The 13,682-nt window shown below is 44.3% G+C and overlaps 1 non-coding gene across 1 annotated transcript; it reads right to left on the bottom strand.

The window, feature by feature from the left end:
- Positions 1–11,554: 11,554 nt before the first annotated feature.
- On the bottom strand, positions 11,555–11,627 carry TRNAF-GAA (transfer RNA phenylalanine (anticodon GAA)). The gene has a single exon. It is a non-coding gene; the product is annotated as a tRNA-Phe (tRNA).
- Positions 11,628–13,682: the final 2,055 nt, after the last annotated feature.

Raw genomic sequence — 13,682 nt, forward strand, 5'->3', positions numbered from 1 at the left:
CTGGAATTCTAAATAAAGCCAGTGCTTGATCTTGAGCACTGCCCAGTGCTCCTCCACGCTGCTTAAATTTGCCAACTCGGGCCCTCCTGGGCAATGTCCAGACACAGTTCGGCTATAGCAGGGAGCAGGAACCATTCCCATTAGGTAGTTTTGACATCATAATCATAGAATGGTTTGGGTTGAAAGGAAGCTTCCAAGCTCATCTAGTCCAACCCCCTGCCATGAGCAGGGACATATTCACCCAGCTCAGGTTGCTCAGAGCCCCGCCCAGCCTGGCCTGGGATGTCTCCAGACACAGGGCATCCACCACCTCTCTGGGCCAGTATCTCACCACCCTCAGTATGAAAGATTTCTTCCTTGTGTCTAGCCTGAATCTGCCCTCATTTATTTTAAAACCATAATTAATCTATTTATGCTGAGACAATGGAGGGAAAAGATACTAACATCATGAAAGATGGGCCCTACCAGATGGCCTTAGTCCCATTAAGCAGGACAGACCAGTTGTATTTGCCTTTGGCACTATAACCCTCCCTACAGAGGTCTTGGTGTTTCCCATCACCTCTCTCCTTGGTAGCCGGCCACCAGCACCCTTGCCTCAGGCAGTCTAGAGGGTCCTGCCATGTGAAGATAAGCATTTGGAAGAAAGTTTTATTATGGGTTTTTGAACAGATAAACCACAGCCAGCTCAAGAAATCCCCTGAATTTAAACCAGTCAAAAGGTAAGAGAGATTTTTAGGGCTGAAAGAGATTTGGGAGGGGATATCATGTGCATTTACCCCCCTTTTACTCCTTCCTAGGTATCTGTTCACGGAGAATATCAGAGGATGTGTGACCTAAGCGGTGGCTGCTGTCCACATGAAGGTGTTAGTGACTGCTGGGCTTGCTCTCCTCTAACATGGCTACAGTCCAGAACAAGGAGGTAGCTGTAATTAAATTGCTTTGGAGCCTGATCCAGAGCTGTGGGAAGGCAAAGGAGAGGTTCCTGCTGACACTAGTAATCAGGTCCCCATGCTCACAGTGCAGAACATAAAGAAACCCCCAGGGACCATAACACAGTGTTGCCAGAAGCAATGAGAGCAGCTTATTTGCATGTTCCTTTTCTTGATGACCTGGTCCCCTCCTGGCTGAAACAGCTTTGACCCAAGCCTCAGTGCCAAAAGTTGCCAAGTTTCCCTGTGTTTGGCTCAAAGAAGGGTTAAAAGCATCCCCCGTGTGAGGGAAGGTGCGGGATGAATAACGGCCGTGGGCGGCAGGCAGCGCGGGGGCAGCTGCCCTGCCTGCACCTTCCCCCAGCCCACACACATCCAGCTGCCTCCTCTCACTGCTGTTCGGGTCCCTTCGGCATCGGAACCCCCACATTGATCAATCAGCACATGGCAAACCCTGATAATCATCCCTCCCCGAGCTCTTGTGAAGGGCTGCTCCAGCCCGCAGCTCTCCTCCACAAATACAGCTCTGCCAAGTACCCTTCAGCTCTGATTTTCTTCTTTTTTTCTATTGATCTCTGCCTCTTAATGCCTTCAGCCCCAATTTGCTGCTGCTGTCCTTCTCCCCATCTTCATGACATCTCTCTCCACCTTTCCTACCAAGAACGCTGGCACGAATCAGTCCACACACATCAGCCCTGACTGCACAGCAGCAAAACTGTATCTCACTGCTGAGAGACCTGGAACTGCATGGAATGAGCAGGCAGATAAGTAAATGAGAAATACTCAGCCGGAGGTTAAAACCTTTTCTTCCAGGAAGAGAAAAAGAAAAAAAGGAAAAAAAAAAAAAAAAAAAAAAAGATGAAAAAAGGAAGAAGGAGAAGGAAAAAGGAAAAGAGAGGAAGAGAGGAGGAGAAAGAAGAAGAAGGAGAAGGAGAAGGAGAAGGAGAAGGAGAAGGAGAAGGAGAAGGAGAAGGAGAAGGAGAAGGAGAAGGAGAAGGAGAAGGAGAAGGAGAAGGAGAAGGAGAAGGAGAAGGGAAGAAAGAAAAAAGCAAGAAAGAAGAAAAAGAAAAAAGAAAACAATAAGAAAGAAAAATGAAGAAAAGAAAAAAAAATAAAAAAAAAAAGAGGGTAAATAGGAAAAGAAGCCTTCAAGGCATGTAGTCACTGTAGGATCAGGACTGGGTCTGTTAGTAGCCCTGGGAAAGTTCCCAGCTGAACTACTGAGTGGAGATCCCACCAGGGGTTACTGTATATGCACTGCTTGCTCAGTTGTGTTTTATGTGGTCAGACAGAAGACCTCCCAGACCTCTGATTTGCAGTGACTGTGAATCACTGCTGCAGTGTCAATACAGCTGCCCTGATGAAAAGGTCATGGCAGGAGACGTACATGTTCCCAGCATCTCCTTCTCTATTTTGCTCATCGCTTTTGTGATAGTTCACATTCACATGGAGTCCTTCTGCTATTGCTTTCTCTTTATGTTCCTGTAAGAACTACTGTAATATGTGGGCTAATTGGACCGGACATCTGCTTTGTCCCTTGCTCTGCCAATGGCTACCTTGAGGACCAGGCAATTTTTCTATTCGTGCCTCAGTTTCCCCCATTAGAATACGGGGCAGAGTACTCCAAAGTCATTTTGGGAAGTGCTCTGTGATCTGACAGTGAGCAAACCATGACAGATACAGAGGCAAACATCACACCCAGACAATAAAAGACATTGCTAACCCTGAAGATTAATTTTCTAAATTACATGGCAGCTACAAGATGAAGAAAAGAAAGAATTATTATTTGGATGCCATGGGAGCAATAATCCTGTGATTACTACTCCATGCATAAAGACATTATAAGGCTCTGTTTGTGCTGCAGTGCAGAGCTCTTGGAGGAATAGCAGCACTGTGCCATGAACAGAGAGCTTGTGTGCAGTTGTAAACGTAACACATGCTTTCATGAACCCGTATAGAGTCCAGGCTATGATGAAAATCATTTGTGATTGCATTAAGAGATGCATCCTGCAGTCCTTGCAACAATGAGTGTGCAGGAGCAGCCATCCAGACCTTCTGACAGCAAAATAAGTCTACATATGGTTAACCCTGCCCTTTCTCATTCCATCAGAGGGAGCCTGGGGTAACCAAGGTCTTTCCTTCATGAAATACCTAAATTAAATACCTAAAGCTGAAGAGAAGTTTTGCCCCAAAGAGCCTCAGGTAGCAGCCCATGACCTGGAAGTCAACCCTTGGCCATCTGTAGAGGAGTCCAGTTGTTCCTAAAAGCTCGGTGAACAGTCAGCTTTACCAAAACCTGAGCTTAAAGCTGTAAATCCAACCCTGCTTCCTTTTGCAGTGGGAGCTGCTTGGATTTTGAAAGACACGGGGTCCTAGTCCACCCAGTGAACATGATTTTGTGCTTAGCACAGTGTTAGTCTTTAGATATCAGATATGAGGACCAGGGCAGTTCTTGCATTCAGGTCATCCAGCAAAGCCCTGGGAAATTCAGAGTTAGGATTTCTTCTCTCTGTCTAAACAATGTCCAAAGATGGGGCTCAATCATGTGTCATGTCAAAAAAAAAAAAAAAAAAAAAAGAAAGAAAGAGGCAAAAATAGGCAAAAATTCCTCTTACGGCAGCTGTCCAGGACCTGCTCTGAACATTGAATGTTAAAACTGAAAATAACAAAATACTTCTTGGATCCAGCTCAGTTCCTCAGATGTACTAAAGTAAATACACAGTCCGATGAAGGGTCTTGGCTTTAGTATCTATGGCTCATTAATTAATTGCAATTTAGATTGTTATTTGGGCTGTTAACTTTGGGAGCAATGGGCTATCCTTTATTTTCATTTTAATAGCGAAACCTAATTTTATTTGTGACTGCAGGGTGCTAGTGGAGGGAAAGGAAAGAACATGAAGCACTGTTTATTACAAGTGGAAGTAGGCTATTTAAATATGCAAATTGTGTTCAAAAAAGCCCAGAGAAAGAGGGCTGTGGAGCTCCTGCTGTTCCTTATGAGATACAAAGAGGTTTTCATTTAGCTGCCCGGGGTGGGATTCAGTTTGGGGCAAGAGTGAATTCTCTTCTGTTGGCCTTTGGGGTGACAGATTTGGGACAGTTTGGTAGTCCATGCAGGAGGGTGGGTGGATTTCAGTTTGGTTCCCAACAAGCATTTACAGTACAGAAAAAACCCTCAGCAAAGCTCTGCAAATTCAAAAAAAGTAGTTAATGTAAAAAGTGTGAGAATCCAGTTCAGGAATTATTTTAATTAGTAGATAGTACATAAGGCTATAAACTACACTTAGGTCATCTTTTTAAGCTACTTGACTTGTGCCACAGGGGTTGGAAACCGGTTTTGCTTCGGTCTGGGGAAATGCAATTATGTCCTATAATCCCTCATTCTAAGCAATTGGAAATGTCTAGAAGAAAGCTGGCCTGCTGATTTTTTTCATAAAAAAAAAATAGAACTGGGAACACTGCTCGTCCCAGGCAAATAGATAAAATTAAAAATTAACAGACAGCGGAAACAAATGCAAAAACATCTTCCTAATGAGCAATTTCACTGACTATGATCAGAAGATGCTGGAGAGGTCTCTCATCCCCCAGGATTTTGGTGGAATCGATTCCAGGCTCCCATTTCTTTCACCCTGACACGGGGAAACTCCTCGAGTCATTTCAAGTCAGTGTCTCTGCCTCCGATATTTTCATGCCAGCCTGGTTACGTGGGTGATTCTCTGCTCTAGTTTTCAAGCAGAAGTTCTCACAAATTGACAGAGGAGGCTTTGGCACCTCCGGAGGAGTGAGAGAGAGGGAGAGAAGTGTATGGAGGAGGAGAAATGAAATGGGCTTTTGAAAAACCATAAAATTAGCAAAGAAAACAGCAGCAATGTTTCTTTACTCAGAGTAAAAGGCAGTACCATTGCCTGCTGATTTTAAAACCAACCCATTAAAGAACCTTATGGGTAGCCACAGATGTGCTGGATTGCTTGTTACTTGAGAGAAGCTGGCTTTGCAGCTATAACACCAACCTCAAAGTTTGCAAAAGCAGAGTTCAGACTTTACCTTGGCTACAGGTTTGACATACAAGCTCCCCAGTGTTGGAGCCAACAAGAAAGAGAAAAAAAAAAAAAAAATGTAAATAAAAGCAGGACAAAAAGACTTGCAAAGCCACTGAGCATGTGGATTTTTTTTTTCAGCCCAAGGATTTTTAGGCCTTAAGGTTTCAGATCATCATCCCTATCTTCTAACATTTAACTGAAGTTTATAAGTTAAGAACTCCTCTCTTTTGTCTCAGCCTCTCAGTATAGTCAGTAGAGATAAAAATCCTCTCCTTTGCAATTCCAGTGTTTCCCTGGGCAAAGACTTGTTAGCTCATAGTTTGGAGAGTGTGGCAGAATGCAAACCCCCCTCCCTCCTTCAGTATGGCACATCTCCCCCTTTTCTCTGCTACTTGAGGCTAACAGCTTCTTTTGTTTGGCCCCAGAGCATCCTGGCCAGGGTCATTAGGAGAAGGGAGTGCCGAGGCACACTGAGCCGCACCCAGTGTGGGGGATGTTTGGAGGCTTCAGGGGCACCCACAGACAGTGTAGGGGTGCAGAGAAGCTCCCAGAATGCCTACAGTCAGATCTGATCAGCCAGTATAAAAACGGGACTCTCATCGAGACTCCGCCCATTGTTGTGGGTCTCTCGGAGCACGAGCAAGATGCTGCTGCCGAGAGCCCCCCTCCCCGGGATGGGGACTCTGCTTGCCTTGCCGCCACGTGTGTAAGTAAAACTTCTCGCAGGATTGCAAGTATATTTATACTTTTCGTGCACATATGCACTATTAACTTTCCGAGCTCCATATGAGCGCGTGTAAAATTAATCCTCGCAGAATCGTGGGTGTATTTTCTTTCCGTGCACATTTGCACAAGTACTTTATTTCCTCACAAAATCGGGAGTGGCCGCCGAGAGCCCCTCGCACAATCACGAGTGTATTTTCCTCCCGTGCTTCCACATAAGCACGTGTAGGATTCCGTGCACATTTGCACGTGTAAGTAAAATAACTCTCGCAGGATTGCGGCTGTATTATAAATTTACCCTCGCACAATCATGAGTGTACACTTCCCGTACTCACTACGAGTGCATGTATCTCTTAAAAAATAATCCCGCACCGTGTTTAGGCAAGTGTGTATTTCTCCGGGACACAGGGACGGCTCCGGCATTTTTGGGTGAAGCCACGTGCATGCACACTGTGGACCGCCTGTTGTATTAGTGGTTGCTGCCTCAATAATTTTCCTCAACTGATATCCAAACCTGTATTTAAGTCACTTTTGGAGTACTAAAACCCTGTTCCTCGCCGGTCTAATAAAAGTTGTTTCTGGACCTTGTTGTCCCTTAAATTAACCTACGGGGTGCCTCCATGACAGAGAGGCAGTCAGCTTTCCCCACTAAATAGATTACCACCTCTCAGCTGCTTCATATTTCTGGAGAAAATGTGAGACACCTGCACACAACCTTAAACCCATCATGTATGCAGGCAACACTAATTACCTTAGGTTTGTTACAGACTGCAATTCACAGGTACAGAGCTCTTCAGTTCATGTGTTTGGGCACTTTGTTTGTAAACTTTCTGTAACTGTACTTGTACAAGCCTTATGGAAAGTTCTTGGCATCTAGGAAATATAGATCCTGAGCCTCTGATAGCACTCTGGAACTGAAATTTCTCCAGGAGATGAGTTTATAAAATCAGGCTTTCAGCTCTCTCAATCCTGGCCAGCACTAGGCATCACGTTTGCAACAGGACAGAGGGAGCATTTGCTTCTAGCTCAGGACCACGTCCTTACCAAATTCATGGACAGCATGTGGTCACCCACCAAGACGAGGGAGTTTTTGTTTTCTTGAGTCTTCTCAGTTGTGGCTGAGAAGTAGCAATACAGAAAATCTTTTTCCTGCCAGCATCATAAAGGTTCCTGCGTTGGTGCATGATAGGGGAAACACAGTGACACAGCACATGAGGGCTGCTGGATCTGCAAGCTAGAACCTTCCCAAAGATTATTTTCCAGGGTTACAGAATCTGACATCAAGACACCATATCTCTAGAAACTTCATTTACCAGCTTGTGCATGTTCTGATAAGGAATCCAAGTGACACACATGGGAATTGGGTGCCAGCATCCCTGGCATGACCTGTCAGAGCCTCAGCTATGAGTAGTAGTGTGGGAAGAGAGCCATGACTTCCACAGGTGTGTCAAACATGTCCTCTTGGAGGAGATCAAATATAAAAATGGCAAAAAAGTGAGACACTGTCAGGAGAAGGAGACAAAACACCACAAAAATCTCAACACCTGCAAATATGTTTATAGCCATCTGCAGCATTAATCCTCCAGCAGTGCTGAGGGATTTGTCCCGTTCCAAGGCTGGTGGCTGTCTACGTAAATAGTTAAAGGTCGGTCTTACACTGTAACCAAGTCAAGCAATGTGTGCAAATGCGGGATACAGATTACCCAAGGAATATGCAATAGATTCATTAATTAAAACAACCTAAACTTTCTGGATGATCCATTCCTCTCTATATCATATTGGTAAGGATGCTAACATGCCTCTTCAAGCCCCTCCATACCTCCCTTTTCTCCCATCTTACATACTCCCAAGATCAGATTCAGTCCAGAAAAGTCCCTCTCAAAATGCAGCCATGGTATTTCACAGGATCTCCTGTGTTCTTCTCACCTCCTCCAGGGACATCTTGCTTTCCCCTCCAGGTGAACTTTTCCCTGGCTGCCTTTTAGGCTGGCTCCGTTCTCGAAGGTGGGTGGACTCAGCCTGGAGCTGAGGGGGTGGGCAGCACAGACAGCAAGCAAGTCCCTGCTCTGGAAATGTGTTACTAGTTATTCCTGTTCCCTGCTAGAAGGTTTCTGCTGTCACTCCTGGGCACCACGGTTTCCCTCCCATGTCCACCCACCCCTGGCAGCCTCCGTTGCTAGAACAAGGGCACCAGAAGTATCAGCTACCAGTAACAGACCCCATTAGCCAACAATTATAAAAATTATCAAGATAGAGTTTTATCTACTTTAGTCTCATGATCATAGACTGATAGAATCATTTTGGTTGGAAAAGACCTTTAAGATCATCAAGTCCAACAGTTAATCTAACGCTATCAACTCCACCACTAAACCATGTCCCTAAGAACCTCATCTACGTGCCTTTTAAGCACCTCCAGGTTCAGTGACTCTACTACTTCCCTGGTCAGCCAGTTCCCTGACAACTCTTTCAGTCAATAAGTTTTTACTAATATGCAATCTAACCCTTCCCTGGTGCAACTTTTGTTTCCTCTTGTCCTATAACTTATTATTTGGGGAAAGAGACGAATACTCACCTCACTACAACCTCCTTTCAGGCAGTTCAGAGATCAGAAGGTCTCCCCCCAGCTCCTGTTCTCCAGGCTGAACCCCCCAGGTCCCTCAGCCACTTCCATCACACTTGTGCTCCAGCCCCTTCCCCAGCTCAGTTCCCTTCTCTCAACTCGCTCCAGCACCTCAAGGGCTTTCTTGTTGTGAGGGGCCCAAAACTGACCCCAGGATTTGAGGTTTGGCCTCATCAGTGCCCAGTACAGGGGGACAGTCACTGCCCTGGTCCTGCTGGCCACACTACCGATACTGATGTTGTTGGCCTTCTTGACCACCTGGGCACACTGCTGGCTCATGTTCAGCCACTGTTGACCAACATCCCTGGGTCCTTTTCTGCCAGGTTGTTTCATACCTCTCTATATCAGAGATTTTCTCAAACTACTCTCTGCTGACCAACCCATGGTTTGATGGACATGTGACATGTGGCCTTACCCAGTATTGACATCTTTCTGTTCTTATGACCCAGCTGAAATTGTCTCTGGACCCAGACCGCAGAGTCAAAGTTGTCTCTTTCAATGTATTGTTATTACTTGGAGAGCTGAAATATCAGGAGAACAAAATAATATTGTTCCCTAATGAATGAAGCAACCAAGGTGAGAAAATGTTCTTTCTCACTTTGCCTTCCCTAGAAACCACTAGATGGAGGTTAAGAGCAAGGACCATGTTGGTCCTACCTTCCCATAACCTCTAGCGTGCTGTTGTTCTCCAAATCCTCCATCTCTGCCAAGGAGGGTTGATGACACAACAGGCTGCACATGGCATTAATTAGTTTATGGAAGCTGGTACTGCTAGATACTTTAAAGGTAAGCAGCAGCACCCAAACAGAATATTGTTCTATAATGTCAAAAGTAAAGAAGAATAAAACAGCTCCAAAAGTGGGTTAAAACCTAGATGCTTCCATGGTTTGTGTAGCTCATACAATACCTCAGTTTTCTTTTTTTTTTTTTTTTTTTTTAAAAAAAAAGAGATAGGAGGATGAATAAGAGAAGGTTTTGATTCATCATGCCATCTTCATCCACTTTGTTATGTCTAATAAAACTTGAGTATCATGAATGTGATCAGCCACGATGGCAAAAGAGAGGGTTGTGCAGCAAAATAAAAATTACAGATGGGAAGCCGGTTCCTAGTCACCATATGTGGTACAACCTCTTCCCTAGGACACCCACTATGATATTTTTCTGGGAGCTGCTGCCCTTCCCCAAGGGCAGGAAAGAGCTCATTGAGAGCTGCTGTGTACTGACTGGTATAAATCATTGAATTTATAGCTAGCACACAACTTTAACCAGTTTAGACTTATTTTTTATAATGCTGCCTTCTAGCTTGACCATGTATTCTTCATGTTTATCTCCTCTAGATACACACAGACACCACTTGATGTCTCTTAGTGTTTGTCATGATAGGCAAAATGTTCCAAGTTGTTTTCATCTCCATTTATGTGATAAACTCCCTTTCCAGATGAATCCTAAAGTCCTTGGCTGTTGATTGTGGTCTGTATCAATGGTGATCCATGCTTCTTTATCCTCTTACCTCATCTTCAGCCCATCATTTCATTTCCTACACTGTTTACTCATTATTTACCTCATTTTCCACAGTTCTGAGATGAGCTGTCCTGTTCTTCCCTATCTCTCCCCCCCACCATTTCCAATCAAGTTTGAGGTAAATTCACCTGAAAGTCCTAGGAGTTCCTAAGGAACAGTCTCCTGAGCACAGCTCAGTGACGTTGATGCCAGCATTATGAAGGCTGTGTTTTCCTGGATAGCATGACTGTTCGTCGCTCTTACAAATAAAAGGAATTAGAGAAAAAGAGGACTTGAGAGGTGTGTGAGTAATACAGCATCATCCGTTGGGACACGTGCTGGGATAACAGACAAAAACAAGCCTAGAACACACTGTACTTTCACCTGCAAGCTAACTCTCACTACACTTGGGGAAGGTAAGGAAAGGCAGGCATCACTGTTACAGCTAGGGAAACTGAGGTACAGTGGCGCAATTTGCACAGATCAGTGAGTTCAATGGCAAGGCTAAACTAATGCTATTTATGCTTTTTTTTTTTTATTTTATTTTTTTTTGTGGGTTGCATCCATCTCAATTATTCAATAAAGCTTAATTTTACTGTATAATAGGAAGACAAGGCTACGAAGTCCAACAATTACCTGGTAAAAAAAATCAGGGATATTGGGTGTTCCAGTGTGTTTGGACCTGCCCATGGTGTCCACAACCTGGCTATTCCTCTTCATATTGCTCTTGCCCTCATTAACAGCCAGTGTCCCAGCAAAGTCTCCTCCCTTTCTTGCAGCCAAAAATGACCTAGTTTTGGCTCTAGATCTTCTCTGGCTTGCCCTTGCACCTGCTTGAGGACCATCTGAGCAAGGCAGAACATCAAAAGCACCCTGTTTTCCAAGGACACTGTCACAGTAAAGTGATCTCCATTTGCACAGAGCTGGCATCCTTTCCACCCGCTGACTTACCCACCTCCAAAGAAAGCTGCAGCTCAGCGAGGGGAACAAACATACCATAGAAGGGAAGCGATCTCTGCCAAGCGCCGCAGAAATGGGACACAGATGGTGTCTTAAATGAGAACGGAAGTTTATTTGGGGGCTCGGCGCATGACGTAGCGTTGCAGATCTTGCAACAGATGACAGTTACTGGGATTTCAGAGCAGGTGATGAGATAATTTTGAAGCAATCTCTGTCCACAGAGCTATTATAATAGTTTTTTGAAAAAAAAAAAAAAAATGAACTCAATAAACAGTTCTGTAAGGATAGGAATGTATAAGCCTAATTTTATATATAGGTAAGTCTGGTTCTTCTGATACCCTAATCTTCATCACAGCTGTTTGTTGGCTGGTTGATCAGCCTGGATGGTTGTGCTAATTGACGAGGTGGCCGCTGCTAATGGAAATATATGAGGATGACATCAACCTCGCTTTTCTTTGCCATTAGATGTAAACTTGTGTCTTTCTCCTCTACACACAGAATGGTTGGAAGTGACCTCCAGAGGTCAACTGGTGCAGCTCCCTGCTCTATCACAGCCACCTAGAGCAGGTTGTTCAGGACCACATCCAGGTAGCTTTTGAGTATTTGTAAGAACAGAAACTCCACATCCTTTCAGGACAACCAGTCCCAGGTTTATTATCCTTTCCACAACTGAGAAATGTTCCAATCCCTTCATTAACCTTTTCTGGACTCTCTTCAGTAGCTCCCTGTCTCTCTTGTAATGAAAAGCCCAGCACTAGGCACAAAAAGCTACAGCAAAACACTGCTGAAGCCCGGGTTTGAACCAGGGACCTTTAGATCTTCAGTCTAACGCTCTCCCAGCTGAGCTACTTCAGCCCTGTCCTGGTGTGAATTTTCACAAAACCTGTTGGAATATAATTGTCTTTCAGCCTTTTCAGACAAGGTTAGTTGACATTACCTTGTGAGTCAAAAATGTTATTTCAGGGAGCAGACAGGTTGGGCTCAAAAGAAAAGGTTCAACACACCGACATGTCAATGTATGTGACTTTAATAATAGTGTGACTCTGGAGGATGTAGAGAAGCAGATCAGGAAAACAAAAGGGCTGAGAGAGGAGTAGAGTTACCCTGAGATTACAGAAGGGATCTGTTGCTCACAAGTCCTTGCAAGAAAAATAAGAAGACGGAACTTGGTGTCTTTAGGTACAAAGCTATAGATGAGGAATCTGAATGCGGGGTCACAAGGGTGATGGAGAATGAAGAGAAAGACAGATTGATTATAGGGAGGGCTCAAGAGGTAGTTGTGAATGGAAAAAGAGTAAAAGGGACAATGAAACATAGACTGCTCTCTCTGTGTTTCTGATGTTGAAGAGGCCATCTTGCCTCATTCCTCAAACTCTCTTTCTTTTTATTGCAGTTTAAGATGTCAGACTTGGATACCAGTTGTGTTCAGTAACGTGGTTCTCTTCCACAGGATTGGACTCATCTGGGATGCCACAGCCATTCCTGGGCACACAGCACGTGCTGCTAATTGCAAAATAGAGATCGGAACTGAGTAGAGCACAGAGGTGTTTGCACCCCTTTCAATAAACCAAACAATAGCATCAGAGAGAATGCGGTGATTGCGTTTCCAAACTGGTCTTGCATATGCAAAATACCAAAACAAGGACTGTAATATCTCAACTCCTTTTCTGCACAGAGAGGCATGGATGTGCTAGTAAGAAATAAGAAAGTAGAGCTCCTTGCTGTACCTAAAGACCAAGGTCCATATCATAAAACACATATAAAATCTGGAGTTACATAACAACCTTGATCTGACAACCAGCCAAGAGTATTAGCATAGAACAGACATTTCTAGTATCTTTTCACAGAACCCACGGAAGGATCTGGAGTCATCCGTGGAGCCTGGCTAATCCTTTCACATCAATCTGTCTCCCTCCAGCTAGGGAACAGGAGCTAGGCATATTCATGCAGTGATTTGGGAGATGTTCGCCTAGCCCACCAACTTTTTCTGCAAATAGAGGACTTTCACTCCCAGGACAGACAATCTGCAATCTTTCACCAGCTCCAAATTCACATCTCCCCAAAATACATATGTGAAGTGCACAGTAAGTTTTCCACGTCTGCTAAAAAACTGGTACTGAAAGGTGTCAAAAATACATTTAATCTAGGCTTGAATATTCAGCTTGACAGCAGCAGATATTTCCTCACAGAGGTTTATTAGATAACAGTTCTTGCTATCGAGGGATCCTAAACTAGGCTATGGAACCTCTGGCAAGATCCAGACATCAGGATCATAACCCTATGTGGGTTTCCTTTCTGCAAAACCACTTCCACCCCTGGATCCCAATGGTGACTCTATGCATGACCACCAAGAAGCTGATCAAACACACGTGGCTGAGGGTCTCACTATCTCTGCGCTTATGAGATGGGGACCTTTTTGTAGAGCTGAGTACTGCTACAGAGTTTCTGCTTCTTGCCCATTTCCACTTGTAAATTGTCTACTATATGTGATCTAGAAACATTCCAGATATAGTCCTTCAAACCTCAATGGTGTGGAGAACAGTTGCACGTCACAAATCTGAGACATCGCTAAAGACCACAGGCACCAGACAATCCAACATAAAAAAACAATTCCTCCGTTATTTTTTTTTGTCTGGTGGAGATGCTGAAATGAGAGGAATCTAGACTATTGGTCAGGGATTTGGAGTCACGGAAGAGTGATTAGATCTCACCCCTGAAATGGAAATTATTAATCCTCATTAGCCATCCTATTAACAGTCTCTCTCACCTCCAGTTGGACCTCTGGATCCACAAGAAAGGAGTTGTGGATTTGCCTCTGCAAGTCTTTCCAATTGTTTGTGAAAGAGGATGAACAACAAATCTTGTAGATAACAGTAATCTGCCCCACCCACAAATCATCCACAAGCCAAG

Source organism: Columba livia, chromosome 2 (assembly GCF_036013475.1).
Source record: "Columba livia isolate bColLiv1 breed racing homer chromosome 2, bColLiv1.pat.W.v2, whole genome shotgun sequence".
Lineage (NCBI taxonomy): Eukaryota > Metazoa > Chordata > Aves > Columbiformes > Columbidae > Columba > Columba livia.